This window comes from Mirounga leonina, unplaced genomic scaffold (genome assembly GCF_011800145.1).
Source record: "Mirounga leonina isolate KUSES-001 unplaced genomic scaffold, KU_Mleo_1.0 Mir_151, whole genome shotgun sequence".
In the NCBI taxonomy this organism is placed as follows: Eukaryota; Metazoa; Chordata; class Mammalia; order Carnivora; family Phocidae; genus Mirounga; species Mirounga leonina.
Window position 1 is genome coordinate 47572167 of NW_023270377.1, and position 21216 is coordinate 47593382.

Sequence of the window (21216 nt, forward strand, 5' to 3'; positions counted from 1 at the left end):
TAGTACTGAAACAAAAGAATATCTCGTATTAAAATATGTACAGGGACTTCTAATTCTTTTTTCTGTACATCTGTATTTCACAGGGCGAGCATCCAATGTGCATTTACATAGCAAGTTAACACATTTTAGTTAGTAAATATAGACAAACTGAAGCATTAATTTCAGGATATAATTATAGCAGGCAGAATTAGACTTTAGAGTTCATGTGCTAATCTTGGATCCCGGCACACCATGAGGAGTTCGCTGTGATCCCACTCCACCTGCTGATCCTCATGGGGTCATCTGTACAAGCCACAGGACTCCACCCCACACTTAAAGATGACTGGACATCATGAAGGCAGGTGACCCATGCTGCATTAGGGTGTTTAGTCACTGTGATATTGTATTCTGTGGAAAAACAGCTGGAATATCATAGCTTTTCATTCTCAGGTAGATGCACTTGATCTTAGCCAAAACACTGAGAAGCGATTATTCTCTGGTAGATGAATAGAGAAATACAAAGTTAATCAGGCATTAGCCAGAGTTGAAACTGAAAACACATACGAGCTTAGAAGATACCATCATGTGGGGATTTTAAGCTGAAGTTATGAAAAAGTAGAAACTGAGAGTAAAATAATCAGCACCTATGAGAAATGAGAAGAAATAAAAGTAGAGAGAATAAATTACCTGCCAGGAAGATCAAAGGAAAGGACACGGAAAGAGTAAATCATTCATAGCAGTGATGGAAAACTAAAGCTTAAATTCGTAGACTCATTCTTCTGAAACCTTTAAAATGCTTTACATTCAGGTCACCTCTTCTGTTCTTAAAGCTCTGAGGTTCTCCGACCTTTCCTGCCTTCTTGTACCTAGGTGGTTTTTTAATATCGATTGCTTTTCTTGTGTTAACATTCATTAAATTCGGCAGTGCTGAGAGCTTATGGTAAGACCACTAAGAATCGTGTTTGTAACATTTCTACCCAAACAATAATCTTAAATATGAGGCAAAAGGTATCAGTCATATAAATATGTGTGGACATGTATGCATGTGTGTGTGCATACACAGGAACCCACATACATCTATATGCACACATGGATACATAAAATTAGCTGTAATCTGAAATTTGTGTATTAAATAATTAATCCTACCATTTGGGCTTGTTGCCAAATAAATAAAAAGGCGTCTACAGTGTGATATATGCTGCTGATGGTACCTATCCACTTCTGGACTTTTAAATGATGCACCATAACGCAAAGGGTAGTTCATTTTATACTATTCATCAAAAAGCTGTTGTCTAGAATGTAAGCCCTGACCCCCCTCTTCCTTCAACAAAAAATCTACCTGTGCCAAGTCCTGCATTAAGAATATGAATTATGTGACAGCAGCTGTAGTTATGTTCAAGTGGATGCATATTCTGGCAAGCACTTTACATCAACCTGGATCTGCCTGACACAAGAGTAGGCATATTTATATTCTCTTTTTTGAATACTGATAATGTTATATTTATAGTGTGAAGGGCATGCTTTTATTCTGGTGCGCATTACGTTTATTAATTACATTTGCATGCATAGAAGGGTGAAAGGATTCATGAACGTGGTTGATCCCTGTCTGAACACACTGCTCCACACACTTCTCTTATTGCTTTATATGGTAAAGCCTCATCTACATTTACTACTAACATCCTAAATCCTATCTAAAGCATTTTGAATTCTTGGAAAAAAACCCTCATTTTCAACCTGTGTATAATAAATTCTTCCCAGATTTAAACCCTGTAATACCAATACAAAGTTTATGTATTTTCTCTATTCTTTTTTTTTTTCAAAAGATTTATTTATTTGAGAGAGAGAGAGAGCACAAGTGGGAGGAGGAGGAGAGGGAGAGAAAATATCAAGCAGACTCCAAGCTGAGTGCAGAGCCCAATGCGAAGCCAAACCACGAGTCCAGTCCTTAACCAACTGTGCCACCGAGGTGTCCCTCTCTATTCTTACCACTATTTTTACCATACTTTTTTTGTGGTTTTTCTTTTTTTTTTTAAGTTTTTATTTAAATTCCAGGTAGTTAACAGACAGTGTAATATTAGTTTCAGGTGTACAATACAGTGACTCAGCACTACCATACAACATCCTGAGCTTGTCACAAGTGCCCTCCTTCATCCCCATCACCCATTTAGCCCATCGCCCCATCTGCCTCCCCTCTGGTAACCATCAGTTTGTTCTTTACTGTTCAGAGTCTGATTCTTGGTTTGCCTCTCTCTCTCTTTTTTTCCCCTTTGCTCATTTGTTTTGTTTCTTACATTCCACATATGAGTGAAATCATATGGTATTAAACCAAATAACTGAGGAGTAGAATAAGAGCAACTACTTTAAATTAGGCTTTGAGAAAATATGTCCTCCATGCTATACTTGCTCAGTGTGTCAACTTACTCAAGGAAATCTTGGATGTTTTGAGCTTTTCATTTTGTAAAGAGTGTTCTGAATAGTGTATGGCCCCTTTCAAATCATTGCTTCGTAACACATTTCATTTACAGATGGTGTGTGTAATCCACAGTGATGTGGATGAATCTCCCATGGACTATTATAAACTGTAGATGCATACAAAAGGCATTTATTATAGTTCAGCATTTCTAGAACTATGGTTCAGAGTCGCTAGTTCTTGGGGTATTTATTTCTAGGTAAAATTAAGAGCCATGGTCAAAGGTTATGGGGAATGCTGGGTTATAAACAAAATTAAACATAAAAAAATTACACATTCTTTCTTGGATTTTTCTTAATCATGATATCATAAATCATAAATTCTTTTCCATCAGAAAAGATAACCACTTTTTTTGCCTTTATATTCTCAAGGACACTTTACCCTATTATGTAATTTCAAATCCAAATGCAATAGGTATAAACAGGTTGTGAATAAAATTAGACTGGGATTTTTGGTAAACATACATTTCAGTTGGTAGGTGTACTTGTTGCTGCTGCTGCCGATGGTACCTATCCATTTCTAGACTTTTAAATGATGCACCATAATGCAAGGGGTAGTTCATTTTATACTATTCATCAAAAAGCTGTTGTCTAGAATGTAAGCCCTGACCCCCCTCTTCCTTCAATGAAAAATCTACCTGTGCCAAGTCCTGCCTTAAGAATATGAATTATAGACACAGTCTATAATGAGAATTTCCTTAACTTTCTATTTTCACCTGGTTTTAAATACATTCTTTAGACTGCACTTCTCCATCTCTTTTAACATTCAGTAACGATAAAACAAACTGAATATCACACTTAGGTGAAGCAGCAGAATTAGAAGGTGAAGTGGTTGCCTAGCAACATCACCTGTGAGTAATTAAGCATCTCTTGAGAATTGCTGAATTTGGCTTTAAATTCTTGGCCTTGTTACGAATAGCTACTTAGACTAGTTGGACTCTACCTAACGGTTGCATTAAAGATTATAATGCCCAAGATGGGCAACCAAGTAAGAAGGTGTTATCACCAAAGGTTTTTTTTTTTTTTTTAATTATTTATTTGAGAGAGAGAACGAGAGAGAGAGCATGAGAGGGGGGAGGGTCAGAGGGAGAAGCAGACCCCCCGCCGAGCAGGGAGCCCGATGCGGGACTCGATCCCGGGACTCCAGGATCATGACCTGAGCCGAAGGCAGTCGCCCAACCAACTGAGCCACCCAGGCGCCCCAAAGTTTGTTTTTTGACAAGACTCACGTCTCATATTTCCTCACAGTCACCTACGGCACAGACAGGTTAAGTGCAGATAACTGTGACCCTCAAAGCGGAAACCTACATCCCCTCTAAGTTATTCACGATACAACACTGTTTTCTGATTCATAGCCATATTTTGTCTTGTTCTGCCTTAGGGCAGTGCTAAAAATATGTGGAAGTAGCCAGTTCATGTGCTCTGACCCTAGGGCCGGGCATCTACATGCAAATAAGGTAGGTTTGAATACCTAAAGCATACTGGAAGCTAAATCAGTTTTCATCGAAATTTGAAGACTTACAAATCATTTCAAGCATTTGATATGGAATGTCATCACGTTTTATGACCCTTGAATCATCATGCGCTCAGGCAACTTCTTCGGAACACCTCTTCCCCCAAAAAGAATATTTTTATCAAAGAGCATGCTCTGAAACACATCCTGAGAACAAAGGCTTTAGAATGCTCTAGATTTTAATCCAGATACAGGGAATATCTTTACAGAATTATATATGACTTGTGAGACTTCATTTATATTAAAACACTCAGGACTGTGGTGTTTAAATGAGGTCAACATAAAAAGTAATAATAACAAACTTTGTTTCATTTATAATACCAGTAAGTTTATAGTTAATAATGACATAAAGGTAAAATGATCCCACAGCTTAATGAAATAAAAAGCAAGAAAAGGTGAGGTAATTGTAGAGCTACAAACCTAATAAGGAAGCCCATAAGGTAGGAGTTTTAAATGTCTTTATTTTTAATTGAAAAACAGATGCCATACCATCAATGATAAGGACATTTCAATCTACAAGGAACAACTGCTCCATTATTAGTTTTTTAGAAAAGATAAATAAAATAGTTAAAAAAGAAATTTCCAATTTTAATAAATGAAAATACACTCCTTTATAAAGAGAACCACAGTGATCTCACAGAGGGAAATAGATGGATAAGGTGAAGTGTATAGTTTAGAGAGATGCGATAGTATGAATGTCAGTATCTCATAGGTCTTGGAAAGCTTTGCCACCAAGGGAGTCACAAAAGTTTTGAAAGCGATGAAATATATCATCATTTTTAGAAGCAGCAGCCTGTCCCTAGGTTGTCAGTGTCAGCAATAGGTATGTTCCTAAGGAAATCACTACAGCTTAATGGTAACTTGGCTATTTACAAGAGATTCTAGGTGGTTTGGTGACAGGCATCTTTTGGCAGATTTGGAGAACTCACACATTTTAAATTTTGAACACAGTTAAGAAACATGGAATCAAGCACCGACAATATTGTGAAATACTATTTTTGGATATGTTTGCTCAATTTTCTACTAATTTTGGCATAAATACAGCCCCATACATTTCCTTGAAAAGGAAAGAATTTTGACTTCAGAGGATGACAGAAAAATGAGAGAAAAGACACAGAATTTGGAGTTCTTGGTTTCAGCCTGTACCTAAACCTTATTAATTTTATGATTTGGGGGCCATTTTTAAGATCTTAATCCGAATTTTACAATTTATAGATGGCACGAAAATAGATAATTCATAGAATCGTGATCTTTATCTATATCTATCTGTATATTGGGTTGATTGTGCATTCCATATTAGGTAATCAGGAAATTACTGTTCTTAGCAATGTGTTATTTAATACTCCTTGAACAAATCTTTATTGAACACTTACTCTATGATGAGTACATGCTAGGTTCTGGGATCAAAAGGGTAAGCAAAATAGATGCATCCTCAAGACACAAATTTTAATGTGGAGTTACCGAGCTAAGCTAAGCATGGAGTTACCAGCTTTTTCTTTTTTTTTTTAATAAGTGAAAGAGAGAACTAATGTTGATAATTTATGAATTTTATTAACACGAAGGATAGATGCTCATTATTTGCAGTGCTCACTTTAATATTCACCTATCTAGCTATCTTGAGGGAAGAAATTTAGAGCTGGCTTCAAGTACAGTTATCAACTAGTGGAACAAATACAGTATTTTTGGAACTGAGTCATTTCATCGGCAGCATATTTTAGTAAGTGGCTAGGTTACGTGTGTCCTAAAGGTATAAATGCATTCTCTTGCCTTTAGTGCTACTTTCTATGTATATGTAATACGCTTGGTTGTACTTCCTCCTGTGGTAGATACTTCCAAGACTTGCCACCCTCTGAGGAAGGTTCAGACAGCCTATCACTCTCTCCTAGCATCTCTGTGTGAGAATTATCGGTTACTTCAAGTCACAGCCTGTTCTACGGAGTTGGCAAACTTAATTGCGAGGAAAGGCTACTGGAGGTTCCTGTTAGGCATTTGGGACTGAGCTATGAATTCCATCAAAATCTATTAGAGTGCTACCCAGACATTAATAAAGTAGCACTTCTTTCCATTCGTTTTTTTGTCCCCTGTGTTTATATTTTATTTCTAAACCTCAGAACTGAAAAGAGCAGAGTGGTAAGATATTAGTACCCAATCCCATCCTCAAACACAACTTTCATGATTACAAATTACTTACAAGGGAACAATTTTCCTTTTTAGGCTCAAGAATTTATCACTTGTATTATAATAACAAAGGGAATAAAATAAAATCACTTCTATACTAAAAAAAAAAGAAGAAAATTGGTAATATGAAATGTTTTCATCATAGACAAATTAAGCCAGGGGTACATTACCATAATAATAATAATGAAGAATGCCTTATCATGAAATAAATAACTGGTAAGTAATTCTAAGGGATAAGAAATTATTTTGAAAGAAAAACTTTTTTATAATAGCAACATCAGAATACACATTGAATATTTCAAATTGTAATACACCATTGTATGAGTTACATATTTTTGTAAAAACACAATGGAAAGAAAACATTAAAACAAAAATATTTCAAATACATTTGTTTGAATAAAACTCTTCTTTCATCATGTTATTTTATAGTCTTCTATAAGGCTATTTGCCTAGTGATGCTAATAGAGTAACTTCATATTTTAGATGTCTTGGAGATTGTGTTTCCTTTCACAACGGGTGGTAATTGGTTAGCAGCTACATATGCTTTTTTTTTAAGATTTTATTATTTATTTATTTATTTATTATTTATTTGTGAGAGAGAGAGCATGTAAGTGGGGAGAGACAAAGGGGAGGGGACACGGGGGAGGGAGAGGGACAGACAGACTCTGAGTGGAGCCTGATACACGGGTCTTTGAGGGGCTCATCGAGGGGTTTGACCCCAGGACCCTGAGATCATGACCTGAACCGAAACCAAGACTGGATGCCTACCTGACTGAGCCACCCAGGCGCCCCAGCAGCTACACATGTTAACAGATTTTCCTATTGCTGGAAAACTCAGCAGTTGAAATAGATGACTTTCATACATCTAAAAAGGTTTTTTACATGTTTACATTGAAGGAGTAAATCTAAGGATTTTTTTGTGTTCATTAATGTAAATATTCTTCTTTTAAATGGAATAGAATATGCATTTATTTTTATTCTGTTATGGAAATCTTCAAAAATATACAAAAGTCAAAAGAATAACATGGTGAACTCCCAGATACCTATCACTGAGCTTCAAAATATCAATATTTTGGTCAATAGTTTCATGTATCTCTTCCCCATCTATTTGTGTGTTTGTCATTCACTGGAGTATTACAAAGCGATACTCCCAAAATCATATCCTTTGACCATAAATACCTCAGAATGTATCTCTAACACAGAAGGATTTATTTTTAAAAAATAATCATCATACCATTATCATACCTTACACCATTTATGAAATGTTTTTATCATGTAAGACACAGTTCATGCTAAAATTTGCCCAATGTCCCCCAAGGTTCTTCTTATAGAGAATCTATTTGATTCGAACTCATGTATTCCATTGTGTCATCTCACAAGGGAACTGCAGCAGAGGACTGCACCCGATTCTCAGGCACTGGCTCCATCTTTAAAGATTAGTTAGACTTGCATCTCACTTCTTGGGGAAGAAATAAGATTACCTTGTTCTTATATGACATGAGGCTATCATTACCAGGTACAACATCTCTGATTTGTTTAGGTATCACTCCACATTTCACAGCCATGTCTTTGATGACTTGACCTGCGTCCTGGCCTGTGTAGCTTCCCTGAGAGTCCACACCATTCTAGTGGTTCCACAGCTAGGTTGTTGCAACTGCCACAACCTTCTCTACAGATCTAGAAGTCTCTCTAGAAGCCAAAGAGGCTCCAGGCTATCAGGAGCTCCCTAAAAAATGTCAGTACAAAATTCAGAAGAGCAAAGGAGGAAATATCCAATGGGACCTTTTAAAATAAACTTGGAGGACTTAGGCTACCAGATATAAAGATGAACTGAAAGAGGTTTGGTGTAAACCTGTGTAGACTGGGGCAGAGATAGACAAGGAGATCCATAAAACATAACGAAAAGTCTAGAAATTAATTTGCCACAAAAATGATGGTGAAACTTAATAGGGAAAAAGCTTTTATCAAACTCTTGGTTAGCTACACTGAAACAACTATCCTTAACTTTGTGGCATACTCAAAATTGATTAAAAAATGAATAATGATGGTGAATTGGAAAGATAAAATAGTAAAGCTTCCAGGAGAAAAAAAAATAGGAATATGTCTTCATAACCTTAAGGTAGGAACATATTTTTCTTTTTGCAAGCAAGACACAGAATTCACAAACAGGAAGGGAAAAGATTGTTGAATTAGACTACACCAAGATTAGGAAATATTGTATACCACTTAGAGAGTGAAAAGTAAAGTCATTATATCTAGAATTTATTAAGAACTTCTGAACATTAATAATAAAAAACAGCATATGAAAGAAAAATGTGTAAACAGACTTTAATAGGCATATCACAAAAGAGTATATTATACTGTCTAAAAATAAGGAAATATGTTCAAACTTATTATTCACCATGGAGATGCAAATTAGAACTATAATATGATCCTTTTATGTCCACATAAGTGGGTAAATTTTTAAAAAACAATGATACAAAGTGTTAACAAAGATTTGAAGTAGCTCAAATTCTCAGTCACTGCTAGTGGAATATAAATTAGGATATCCATTTTGGAAAACATTCTGGTGTCATCTATAAAAGGGAGATATATATATAACCCAGAAATTTCACTCTTAGGTGTGTATCCAAAATATTCGTAAATCTATATCTCTATCAGCTATCTTTTTATCTATCTACCTACATACTACAAAAGATATGAAAACTTTCAAGGCAGCATATTTTTGCAACCAAAACTTTCAAGGAAACTAGATGTCCATCAACAGTAGAATGATATATGGATTATTCAAACAATGGACTTCTATACTATAATAAAAAAAAAGATTACTACCTAATGGATAAAAACTCAAAATGTTGATTGTGAAATGATAGGCACAAAATAATACATAGTGCTTCAATCTATATATAGAAAGCTTTAAAGCAGGTAAAATTAAATAATGGTTTTAGAAGTAAGAATATCAGTTACCTTTTGGGAGGAAGGTTGGGATAGTGATTGGGATAGAGGAATAAAGTGGTTTTTTATTTATGAAACCTGTTGGTGTTATACTGTTATGTTTACTTTGTGGTCATAAATAAAATTTGTACTGAAGACTTTTCAACTGTTTCATGTTTATGTTATAAAGCAGTTAAAAGTTTATAAAATATTTTTTAAAATTTACTAGTTAAATTGTTTTAAATCCTGCTTACATAATAATCTTTGAGTGGAATTAGCATTCCAGGAAAATGAGTGGTCTTTCTCCTTCGGATTCACCATCACCTCAAATCATATGAATATATGGGAAATGAGAACTTTTAAAGATATTTTCAAATGACTGAAGAATTTTGAAAGATAGCCTTTAAGGAAATGACTACAGATATTCCCAGAAGCATTCCTTTGAAATAAATGCTGGTGACTTGAAGATTCATAGATGTGTTTTGTGTCTTACCAGAGACTTAATTTTGTTGGGTATAAATAGGCTTCTCCGTCTCTGAGTAAGGGACAGGTGGGGCTAGGTAGGGAGAAATAGATAGGGGACTATGTGATCAGGCTCACAGAAATCCCCAAAATGCTGAAGTGTAAGGAAACCAGAGATAAGAAAACAAACCAGACCACCCTGCCCTAGGCCTGTGTGTGGGGGGGGGGGTGTTTTTTTTTATGATAGTCACCTGTGACCAACAAAGAATAACTAGACCCTAAAAGGAAGTAAGCCATTAAAGATGTTATCACGAGTCCTTACTCAAGCCAAGATATCACAAGAATGATAAGGCCACAGGCTCCTTGGTCAGTTCTAAATAAAAGACTGTCAGTGGAGGCTCTCGTTGGCAACCTTGCCAGGACCCATCTCGCTCCTGGAGAGCTTTTTCTGTATCCTTGCTTAATAAATTTCTGTCCTTTAATTCACTCTCCTTTGTCTGGGAGATTCATTCTTCGACTCTGTGAGACAAGAACCTAGCTCCCCTGCTTCACCTCTGTCAATTTATTCGTCTTCTCGGATGACATTCCAACCTTGTTGTGCCCTCTCTGGTTGGGGTATAACCACACTATTCCATTCCCCAGAACTTATCAATTGCCTCATCCAGTGATAAACCTGTAAGTTACACTGGGAACTATGTACATATTTTTCACAAAATTTGGCCTGATATATTTCCTGCCTTAGGATTTTTCAAAATAAATCTACTTAAAAAGCCATCTCTGATTTCAACATGTGACTATCAACTCAAATATTCCTACTCAGGTAAGGAAACCAATGACAGCTTCGGTTCCTCAAGTTAAGTATCAGCTCCGTAACTATTATTAGATGGTGTAACTGAGTCTTGAAATTGTTAATTGTTAATTCCAAACCAGATTCACATACTTAAAAGCAAAATTTATTTCTTCATTTCTTCATTTATTTATTTTATTTAAATTCAATTAGCCACCATATAGTACATCATTAGTTCTTGATGCAGTGCTCAATGATTCATTAATTGCATATAACACCAGTGCTGATCACATCACATAAAAGCAAAGTTTATATAAAAATTTAATTTATAGTTGTCTAAAGATGTTTAAGGCAAAAAATGTCTATGAAAACAGATGTATATTTTCAATTAAATAGGTAATTCAAGTACTCATAGCATCTTCACCAGGTTTTTGGAAAAGCATTCTTAATTGATTTCTCAGCTTTACCCTTCCCGTATTGTAAAACTGTCCTAGACTATAGATTTAACATAATAAATTCTATCCGTATTTGAAATATTTTTCTTTATATGTGAAAAACTTATGTAATTATTGTAAGATATCAAACTCCTAAATCTATTACTTATTTCTCTAACATGAGAGGGAGTGCTAAAAAATGATTTTATGTAAGTGTCAAATATGCTAGGTATGCTACTGAAGCATATAGCACGTTTAAATTACATTAAATATACTAATTAAGTCCAAGAATATATATTAAAAGTATATAAAAATATATGAGCGGAGATAAACAGTATTCACTAGAACCAGAACATTTTTGCTTGTGAATGCAAAGACTACATGTCTTTAAGATGTTAAATATCCCCAAAGTACACTTTTGAACATGATTCCAATTAAAAGGCATAATTCCAATTAAAAGAGTGGCTTGGCCCACACAGTTTGATTTACTATGACACTGGAAATAAGCCATCCTTAGTCTCTTGGGTTAGATCTAGATTCTTTAGTATTCAATGGGGAACTCCTTGGGAATTATTGATTGCAATATAAACCACCACCAGAGAGTTATTTTTAATCATTTCTTCCTCTAACAATGTAGCATTTGCTTTATCATAGTTGAATATCATCGATGAATGCTTGGGAAGAGAATTTAAAATGTGTAACAGAGACCTGTGGTATTTTAGTCGTTAGTAGTCCAAGTCTCTATGACTTTAGCATTGCAGAATATTCTGCTTCATTTGGCCATTTAAAAAAAAAAAATCGGTTGGGTTAGATATAATTCATAAGCCACAACTTTCTGGGCTTTGTCTTATTTCTGTTTTTTTTTTTTTTTTTTCTTTTCCTTCTTTCAAAATCATTTCTGAATTATACTTGATAACATTCCCTGATTCTTACTTACGGCATAAGTTCTTTATAGAATGCTTGGAAATGCACTCAGCCAAATTCACACCCAAATTCCCCAGGAAAGCTCAAATTTGTGAAATTATTATAGTTTCAATAAAAGTACAGAAGTTTCTAAAAGGTATCTATTGATATCTATCTATATCATATCTATAAAAATCAATGACAGCAATAACTCAGCCCACATTTGGGTAGACTTTAATTGATGTAAGTTATTGCGCTAGGCACTATGAGCAACACAAAGGTGGAAAAAGGACATTCATATTGCTTGTATGTATCTTAAGAGTCTTACTGATGCCTTAGCAATGAGGCAAAGCAGTTTCTCTTAGTTGTGAGAGTAAGTCATTTTACCCACCATATGTTATTTTTACATATATTTGTGTAATTTTAACTTGAAATACATGAGAGAAGAATTTATAATTCGGGGCACATTTTTTTGCCAGAAACAACTTGGAGGCATTTCAAAATAATCTTGTGAAAATCTTATACATACTTTCTATGCTGAAAATTTGACAGTCTTTGTAAGTGAGGCCTTCTGGGTCATATATATATATATATATATATATATATATATATATATATATATATAAATAGGGAAAGAGAATAGTTCAAGAAACTATTGTGATAATAATTTAATAGATGTATTTTGTTCATTGTACTGTTAGAAAAAATGTTACTTTGAGTCTTCGCTGACAGCTGCCTGTAGGCAAACTATTAGTGCAACCAGTTAAACCAAAGCATTAATCATAACTGCTTTTTAAGACAATCATTTTGGAGCTTTTACAAATGCTCTTAGGTTATGCCAATTTACTATTTAGGGATTCTCCTACTCTATTGGGCCCCAGTTCCATATTCAATGATAGGGAATCAATATTGTTCATCTTTAGGAATTAAATATGATGCATGTTTCTCAGAACTTCATTTCCCATGCATACAATTTGAGTATGTGTACAATTTGAGTATTCAATTAACATGAAGTCCTCTGTCTTCAGCCCAAACATGTACATGTAAAATATACAGCCTCTACAGCGTCCACCACAACCGACCGCAACCAAAAGGAAAATAGAATCAAATCTGGGAATGCTCAGCTGAACTTAGGCTCACGTACACAAAAATGTATCTTCTATTGAGCATTTCTGCTATTTTGCTTTGTAACTGCAATGCGCTGTTGAGGGCTCCTGATCTATTATCTCCCACTGAGCATGTGGCTCTCACCATAGGGACAGTTCCTCCTGACGGGTACAACAGTCTCTTTCTAAATAGCACCGCTATTCTTTTCTGGAAGATTATGCTGTTCTTCCTCCCCTTTGTCTCCTTCTCCTCCCCTCCCCCATTCCTCCTCTTTTCTCTCTCTCTTGCCTGCCTGTTATTACGTTCTTCCATCAGGGATAGAAACTCCACTGCTATCTACTGATAAATACTTCAGTCTCCCATTGGTCTCTACAGCTATATCGACAACTGACATTGTGGCGTCATGGCATCCAGCTTGTGTGCGATCTGTCAGGGAAATAAGAGAGTACATCTTTCCTCTTTGTTCTTTTTCTTTGACAGTTCCAATATGATGTTCTTTGTGGCTAAGGGTTAAGGATTTGGGGTTTTAAAAAAATATTTTAAGGTTTTGTTTACATACCTCTTTCCACAGTCTTTGCTGCTAAATTGCTGATTTACTCATAGGGTCTAAGTCCTTATTTCCTGGCATGGGTCCTCTCCTGGGAGATGTCACATTTGCAGTCACAACCACTTTATTAGACCAATATATCAGTTTGACAATCAAGCCTACATTATTGGACATAACTGAGTCAATTTTTATTCTCTATCTACATATGTCTTTTGAAGGGGAAAATATTAGAGTATATCAATGTTAAATAGGGTCTATGGATAGATATATTTCTTTATCAATAAGGTGTAATAACCAAACTGGTCATTATTGTTCCTAAACAGTTTTCAATGCTTATGTTATTTACTGCAGCTTTTCTTGGTGGCATAAAAAAACATCATTGGTTCATAACATAATCAGCAGCAAATTTGTTTTAACATTTTTATTATCACCTCAATAATAATATTCTGTTTGAATTTGAATTGTGACTATTAAAAAGTAATGTTGGGGATATTCACAGAAAAGGAGATTTTTGCTGTCTCAGTTATAGGAATTCTGATAGAAATATTGCAACATATAATTCACCAGAAAATGATAAAGAAGATTCAGAAGGTAAAGAAAAAAAACTTCAAGTTCCTTAAACATAAATCATAATAATTGCAGGATGGTGTATATGAAATACATTAGTTTGAACAATGACATTTCAATATTTATTTTCCACATTTAACATTTGTTAGCCTGCTTTCATCTCAGTATGGAAAGAAATCATTCTAAGCTGCCTATTTTTCCTCCACAATGGGATACCATATTACAGAGTGTTATATTTTTTTCAAAGTGTTTTATTTTTTTAATTGAATACCTTGCTACTGAGTTTTATAATGCAATCCTTTTATTTGAAGTTTTTTTTTTTTTTACTAGTGAATATTATAGCCATCTCAAGTGTTTCCTTCATTCTCCCTTTGAATCTTTAATAGCAACAAAAACAAAAAAGGCAAATGCAACAACAAAGAAAAAATTCAGTTAGAACAGTGTAATTCACACAAACTCTCAGGGAAAATAGTAATAAAAATTCTACTCTGTAAAAATCATTGGTTTTGTAAATGCTTATGGTACTTTTTACCCAAGAGTCTATAAATAACAGTCATGTGCCTTAATATAAAAGAGTATCATTGTTCATGTTGATGTTTTTAGCATTTCTCTCTTTTTAATTGTTTTATATTGATTGTCATATACAGAATGGTCAAGGGCAACAACTGTAAACAAGTAGAAACCAAAATAAAAATATAGATGTAAAAAAACCCTAGATATATAAGTGCATTAATGAGCTATATAAGTGTAGGGCTAAAGGGGACATTTATCGTCAGGGAGAAGCCACAGCATTGCACCTTTATGCTTTGCTAAATTGCATGGGAAGTGTCGTGTTGAAAGGGCTTTTGGGGAAAAAAAATTCTTGTATCAACTTTGAATTAATATTTATATTCTTATTTTTCACAGGGCACTTGGAAAATGAATTTTTCATTAACATTAATCCAGACTGTTTAGAATAATTGCTAACCTGACAGGTGCTATATTTTGTCTTTTAAAAAGTGTCTTTCCTAGAACACTTATTTTGCTTAGTACATTTACACTATCGTATTCTTTCTATTTGCCATTTGCCAACCTGGTTTAATAAACTTAGTTTGTCCTAATTCTAACCGTGTTGGAATGTTCCAAGACTATATCACTTTCCTTTAACCCAGCATATGCTTATAATGAGGAGCTCCTTCCATTTAGGTTCAAAAGAAAACATTTACTGTACCAGACTTATAGTAAAAATACTGGTCAAGTTGTTTGGGTGTAAAAGATCAGTTTTTTAAATCTTTTTCTTTTTTAAGTAATGTATACCAGACCTCTCAATTCCATAATAAGTAGGTGGTTGCTCTTGAGTTTTCTCCTCACAATAGTTTAAAAGAGCATTTGAGCAAAGGATCCAGATACTTCTAGTTTAAACATGATTGCTTGTAATTGTTTCATTTTTTTCTTCACATCTCTGGTTATACATGATGATGCAGATCCTGCTGTTTCATCGTGAAGATATGACTTGATACTTGAAGAAATACAATGTGGTGAAAATTTTAAGAAAGGGATAATTTAAATAATATGCTTCCATCAAGGCAAACATGGTGTGTGTGTGTATGCACATATATATGAGTCTATAATGTATTGATAAATGATTATTCAAATTGATTTTTATGTGTCATCCTTGCACAAGAGCTATGCTAATCTGCTCTGTACTGTTTCAATTTCAGCATATGTGCTGCCGGAGCAAGCACAATTCAAATCAGTTTTTAAATTATGAAGGATACTTAAATATAAGTTGGAAAAATAAATGAATGTGAAATTCACCAAAAACATTATAGAAATAGAACAGAAAAACTTAAGACTTGAATTGACATCTGTCTGTCAGTGATTTAAGAATCTGTAGCCTCACTGCAGGGCTTTCTTCTGAGTTCCAACAATATATCCACTGTTACTGGATATATCATGTAAGGCTTAAAATAAATTTGTAAGAAACTACCATATGTAGTGGCATCTTTCATATTTTATTACACCTATCCCCAGCTTACTCTTCATAATCACCTTTAAGAACTTTAGTTCTCGGGGAATCATCTCATTATTTTGCACACCTCAGGTCAGTCCTTGCTCAGTCCACAGTAATTAGTCCAAGAGACAGACACCTGGCCCAAAGAGACCCAATAAGATCCTTTTCAATAAGTTGTTTGTTTTTTTTTTTAATTTGGTTTTTCTTCCTCTGTGATCATCGCCTTCAAGTTACAGGCAGCCGTATTGTCACCTATTATTGAGAACTGTTTGGGAATTAAGCTATGCAAATAAATCAGATCCAAGAAATGTAGAAGGAAAAACAGTGACTTGAAGATATTGGTTCCAGCAGTGACTGTAGTCTGATTAATTCTTTGAAAATATCAGAGACATGGATCAATTGATTATGTTTAAAGTGAGGTCTATCTCTTACAACTGAGAAAATCTTATCTTTACCATTCATTGTTATCCACAAACTTATTCCTCCTTCTTCATTAATAATGAAGCATGAGGTTACCATCGTTGTTTTCCTACTAACCTCTGGTTTGTTGTGGGACCGACTTTGAGAGTATAAGGTCCTTTGTCAGGTAACATGAAGATACAATGTTGACATCCCAGCATAGCATTGGTGTTGAGGATAAAATGAGTCCAATGCCTGCACTTTAGTGGTAGTTATCCACCCAGGTGACTAAGAATTGCCTTTGATTTTTCTTGGCCATTCATTACTTTTTATCATCCTGCTTATATCCTTTTTAATCTGCTCTTTCTTCATTCTTACTTATTCCATTTTAAGTATATCTTGTCAATATACCATAGATCTAACAAGAAACTCAAAATCTCGGTGGCCTCCAGCAATAAACGTTTCATTTTCTCTCACGGTAGAGGTCAGCAGTTGCTGGTAGACCACTATAGTTTCTGCTGCACGAACCCTCACGTTCCGACTCCTGGGCTGAAGAAGAATCCCCTCTTCGGACATACTGTTCTTGTTGCAGAAGGAAATGAGTGAGTGAAGGTAAGATATGCCCACCGACTCTTACAGCATTTCCCTGGAACTCACACTCTGTTACTTCACTCACAGTTCCTGGGTGCAAATCACAAGACCAAGCCAGTCAGTGGGCCAAGGAAGTATACTTTATACCTATAGGGAATCACTGAAAGCCACATGAGGACTAGGGATATGTTATTTTCCTAGAACACAGGATAAAACAATCTACCACAATCAGGCTCCATTCAAGTCTCATCTGATTTATGGTAATAACCTTTTTACAGGCCTTCATTCTATTCTGTCAAAAAAAATATATATATACACACACACAGATATACACATATACATACATACATATATGTATATATCTGTGTGTGTGTATATGTATGTATGTGTGTGTGTATATATATATATACTTCTAAAGAATACATATATTCTTTATATATGTATATATATATATACTTCTAAAGAACAAATACTTTCATACCAATCCCTTATTCCCTTATTTAACATCTTATTCTGGTTTCCATCATCTTAAGAATAAAATTCAAACGTCTTTGTGGACAATAAATCCCCAGCTTGCTTGCTTACTTTTACTTCTTGACACTGGGACAAATGTTAGATTCTACTTCCTAAATATTTTTCATTTATTTCCATACCTTTGCATATGATTTTCCCCTTGCCTGAAATACCATCTTCTCATCTCAACTCATTCTGTTTCTTTTCAAGGGATGTAGAAGGAGAAAACAAATCTCAAAAACAAAACAATTTCACTTCATGTAGTTTTGGTGATCACCCTCTCACCACTCAATGGTTGTGCTAAGCACTATTGTAGTTAAATCTGTCTCCCTTAGCAAGCAAATCAACAATCTCTATCAATAATACTGTTGAATGAATATTTACATTGATGAATATTTAGCACTAAGCTTAACAAATAACACAATAGAATCCTATTTGGATCCCAGCAGACAATCTTGTCATTTTCATGGTGTCATGTTGTCAACTTGGATTGAACATCTATTTATAGTCCTTCCCCATTTAACTCATCAGCTTCCCTATAAACAGCTTGGGAAATGAGGTAGAGAATAGCTTTTGATTTTTGATACAACATTTCAAGAATTATCTCCCAGTTGAGTCCAAAAGTTTCATGGACTAATTAAGATTTTCTAAATATGTACTCTCTTCCTCTTTCTAAATATACTCTCTTCCTCTTTTTCCAACCATTCCCCTGTGCTCTTGTTTTTCTACCCTTGATCTTTGGTTTCACTCCACTATTACTTTTAATATAGACTTATATTGAAATGAAGAGTTCACACTGTAAAGCATGTACTAACTTGCAAGCATACTTTTAATCATTATTATAAATGTTCAAAACTACCCCACGAGATCAATTCTCTTATTATCCATATTTAATTGATGTGGAAATTGATTTAAAGATATATTAATTAATTTGCCCAATTCTACACAACTAGTAATCTCTAGGAGGATATCAGTAGTCTCTAAGGAGACTGGTTAAATATCTTCTTTGTCCCTTGTTTCTGCTCTAGACCAAGTGATGAAAAGGACAAGGGGGTCATAGACAGAGACTACATGATCAATTTTGTTAATGATGAAGTCTAAGTTGGAAGATATGGCTCATGTTTATAGGTAAGTAGATCTAATCATAATAAACTCCAGTGTAGGGCAGTGATGGACCAGGACAGATCTCAACTTTGGAGATTTCACCGAAATAAGTTAATGTCATGGCAAGGAGGAGGACAGGAGTTTGCTCACCTCAAAGACATTACGCCAAGAGGAAACTTAGATGAAACCAAACTATACATTATTGGTGTGTTATTTCAAAATTTATCAATAAGATATGGTTTTCTACCTCTTCCGGGGCAGAATGCATAAAGTACCAAGAAAGGCCAAAGTCACACAATAAAATCCTTTACACACTGTGGGGGGTTCCAAGGGTGGGGCTCCAGAAGTAATGAAGTATTTTTTTTCCTAACAATGATTATTTCACATTTTTTATTACACTTTTCTGCCCACCCCATTATGTTCAGCTGATGACTTTGCTTCATACTTCATCGAGAAATATTAATAGCTAACACTTATACTTGCTTGGGGCCAGGCACTGTTCTGAGAGCTTTACATATATTAAGTCTTTTAATGAAATGGAAGCAATCAGACAGAAACTCCCTCTGTTATATAATGCCAAATCTACAAAACTACTTCCCTTCTTACTTGTATAATCTTTCTTTAATGTTACAGTGGATAAACTTCTCTGCTTCTATAATGGGCCAAACATATGACTCCAAACCCATGCTCATGCTTTGGATCCAACCTGCCCTTATTTTCTCAAGAACTTTGCTTTTGAAATTATTTTATTTTTATGACTGAATCTATAATAATTTCCTTCCCACTCAAGTACAACTATCACTTCTCCATTCATAAAAATAATTTTCCACAAATTATATGTTTTGAAGGGCTGATGAAACTCCTGTTGCCATTTCTTCAACTCTTCTTTGGTATTAATCTGTCCTCAATTTACTTCCCTGTCAACCACTCCAATGACACTGATCTTATCAGATTCAACACCTTCCATAATGTAAAATCCTGTGAGTATTTTTCTCTTGGCATAGTTCTTAATCTTAGCATCATTTTTCTTTCTTTAGAACTTCATCTCTCTAAAAATATGATATGGTATGCTGATATGATAGTATTTTCTCTTATTTATTTTTTTATTTTTTACTCACTTCATCCTTTTGGCCAGACCCTCTATCTTCTAACGAAATCTAAATGTTGGGATGTTCCAGAACATAATTCTAGGCCTGCCTAGAGACCTAGATGTTTTTAGAGTCATCTAGATTCATGTGTCCTCAAAATATGTATCTGTATATAGGCTTTCCACTATAAGTTGCAAAATATCTCTTCTAACTATTTTCTTAATATCTCCCATTGTTTTTTTTTATATTAGCATGTATCGTATCTAAAATTTGATCGCCTTTCCCTCAAACCTGCTTCTCCCAAATTCTTTCTATCTTAACAAATGGTTCCACCATCGACACAGATGCTGAAGCAAAAACTTGTTAGGTCTTGATTCCTCTTTTTCACTCCCCTGTCACATCCAGTGTGAACACAAGTCCTTTCAGTTCTATCAAAAAATAACTCAAACCCATCTTTTTTTCCGTTTTCACTGCCACTTATTTAGTCTAAGTCACAGGGATTACTGTAATAGCCACCTAACTAGATTCTCTGCTGTCCTTTCTGTACTTCTGCAATTAGTCAGCTTCACATGGTTTTAAGAACAATCATTTAAAAATGTATTTTGTTACTTCTCTGAAAAAAAGACTACTAATTAGAGAAAAATATGAACAATTTTTTATGAGCTACATGGTTTCAATTATTTAGCCATTGAGTAAGTTTGAGCTTTCTTATGACCTTGTATTTTTTGGCTCACATATGTTATGTTCAGAGAGGCCTTCTCTGGCCACATTCCATAGTATTCTGCCGTTACACCATCCGATTCCTTCATAGCACTTATTTACTCTCTGAAGTTAGTGTGTTGATGTATTTGGTTTTGTTTACATATTTTGTTGTGTCCTCCAACTACAAGATAAGATCTAAAATGGCAAGGACATTATCTGCTTTCTACATTACCATATCTCCGTTGATAAAATAGAGCTTGGCATATGGTAGGCAATAAATGATATTTGATTAGGCAAATGGATGAATATGCATGTATAGTAATTGGAAGAGCACATGCAAAAATAACTTCACTTTTGCTAGTGTCATAGGAAAAGAATTATTCATCTTTTGGCAATGCATTAATGTTTTTATTTATTTTTTTAAAGATTTTATTTATTTATTTAAGAGAGAGTGAAAGAGCACAAGCAGGGGGAGCAGCAGAGAGAAAGGAAGAAGCAGGCTCCACGTCGAGCAAGGAGCCCGATACAGGACTCGATCCCAGGGCCCTGAGATCATGACCTGAGCCAAAGGCAGACGTCCAACCATCTGAGCCATCCAGGTGCCCTTGGCAATGCATTAATGTTTTTAGAATGAAGGTGTTACCACTGTAGTCATGTGCAGTTAGAAGACGTATAATATATATGTTTGTAATATTAGTTTCAAAAAGAGTATTTTAACTAAGATGAGAGATTGTGTAAAAGAATATATTAAAAAGAATTTGAAAATCAAACAAGACAAATGAAGGTTATTATGTGCTTGAAGGAAATACTTAAAGCACTGAATCATAAGCTATTTACTTATTAGATATATGTTTTGAGCCTTCTGAAAAGATCTTATAAGTTATTCATTATAAACACAACAATGGACAATGAGTAATGTTAAGCTCACATCTGCAACTTGTAGGTG

General features: G+C 34.7%; 1 non-coding gene across 1 annotated transcript; it reads right to left on the reverse strand.

Annotated features, from left to right (window-relative positions):
- Positions 1 to 15497: 15497 nt before the first annotated feature.
- On the reverse strand, positions 15498 to 15604 carry LOC118012720. Its single transcript, XR_004679791.1, has one exon. It is a non-coding gene; the product is annotated as a U6 spliceosomal RNA (small nuclear RNA).
- Between the last annotated feature and the right edge of the window lie 5612 nt (positions 15605 to 21216).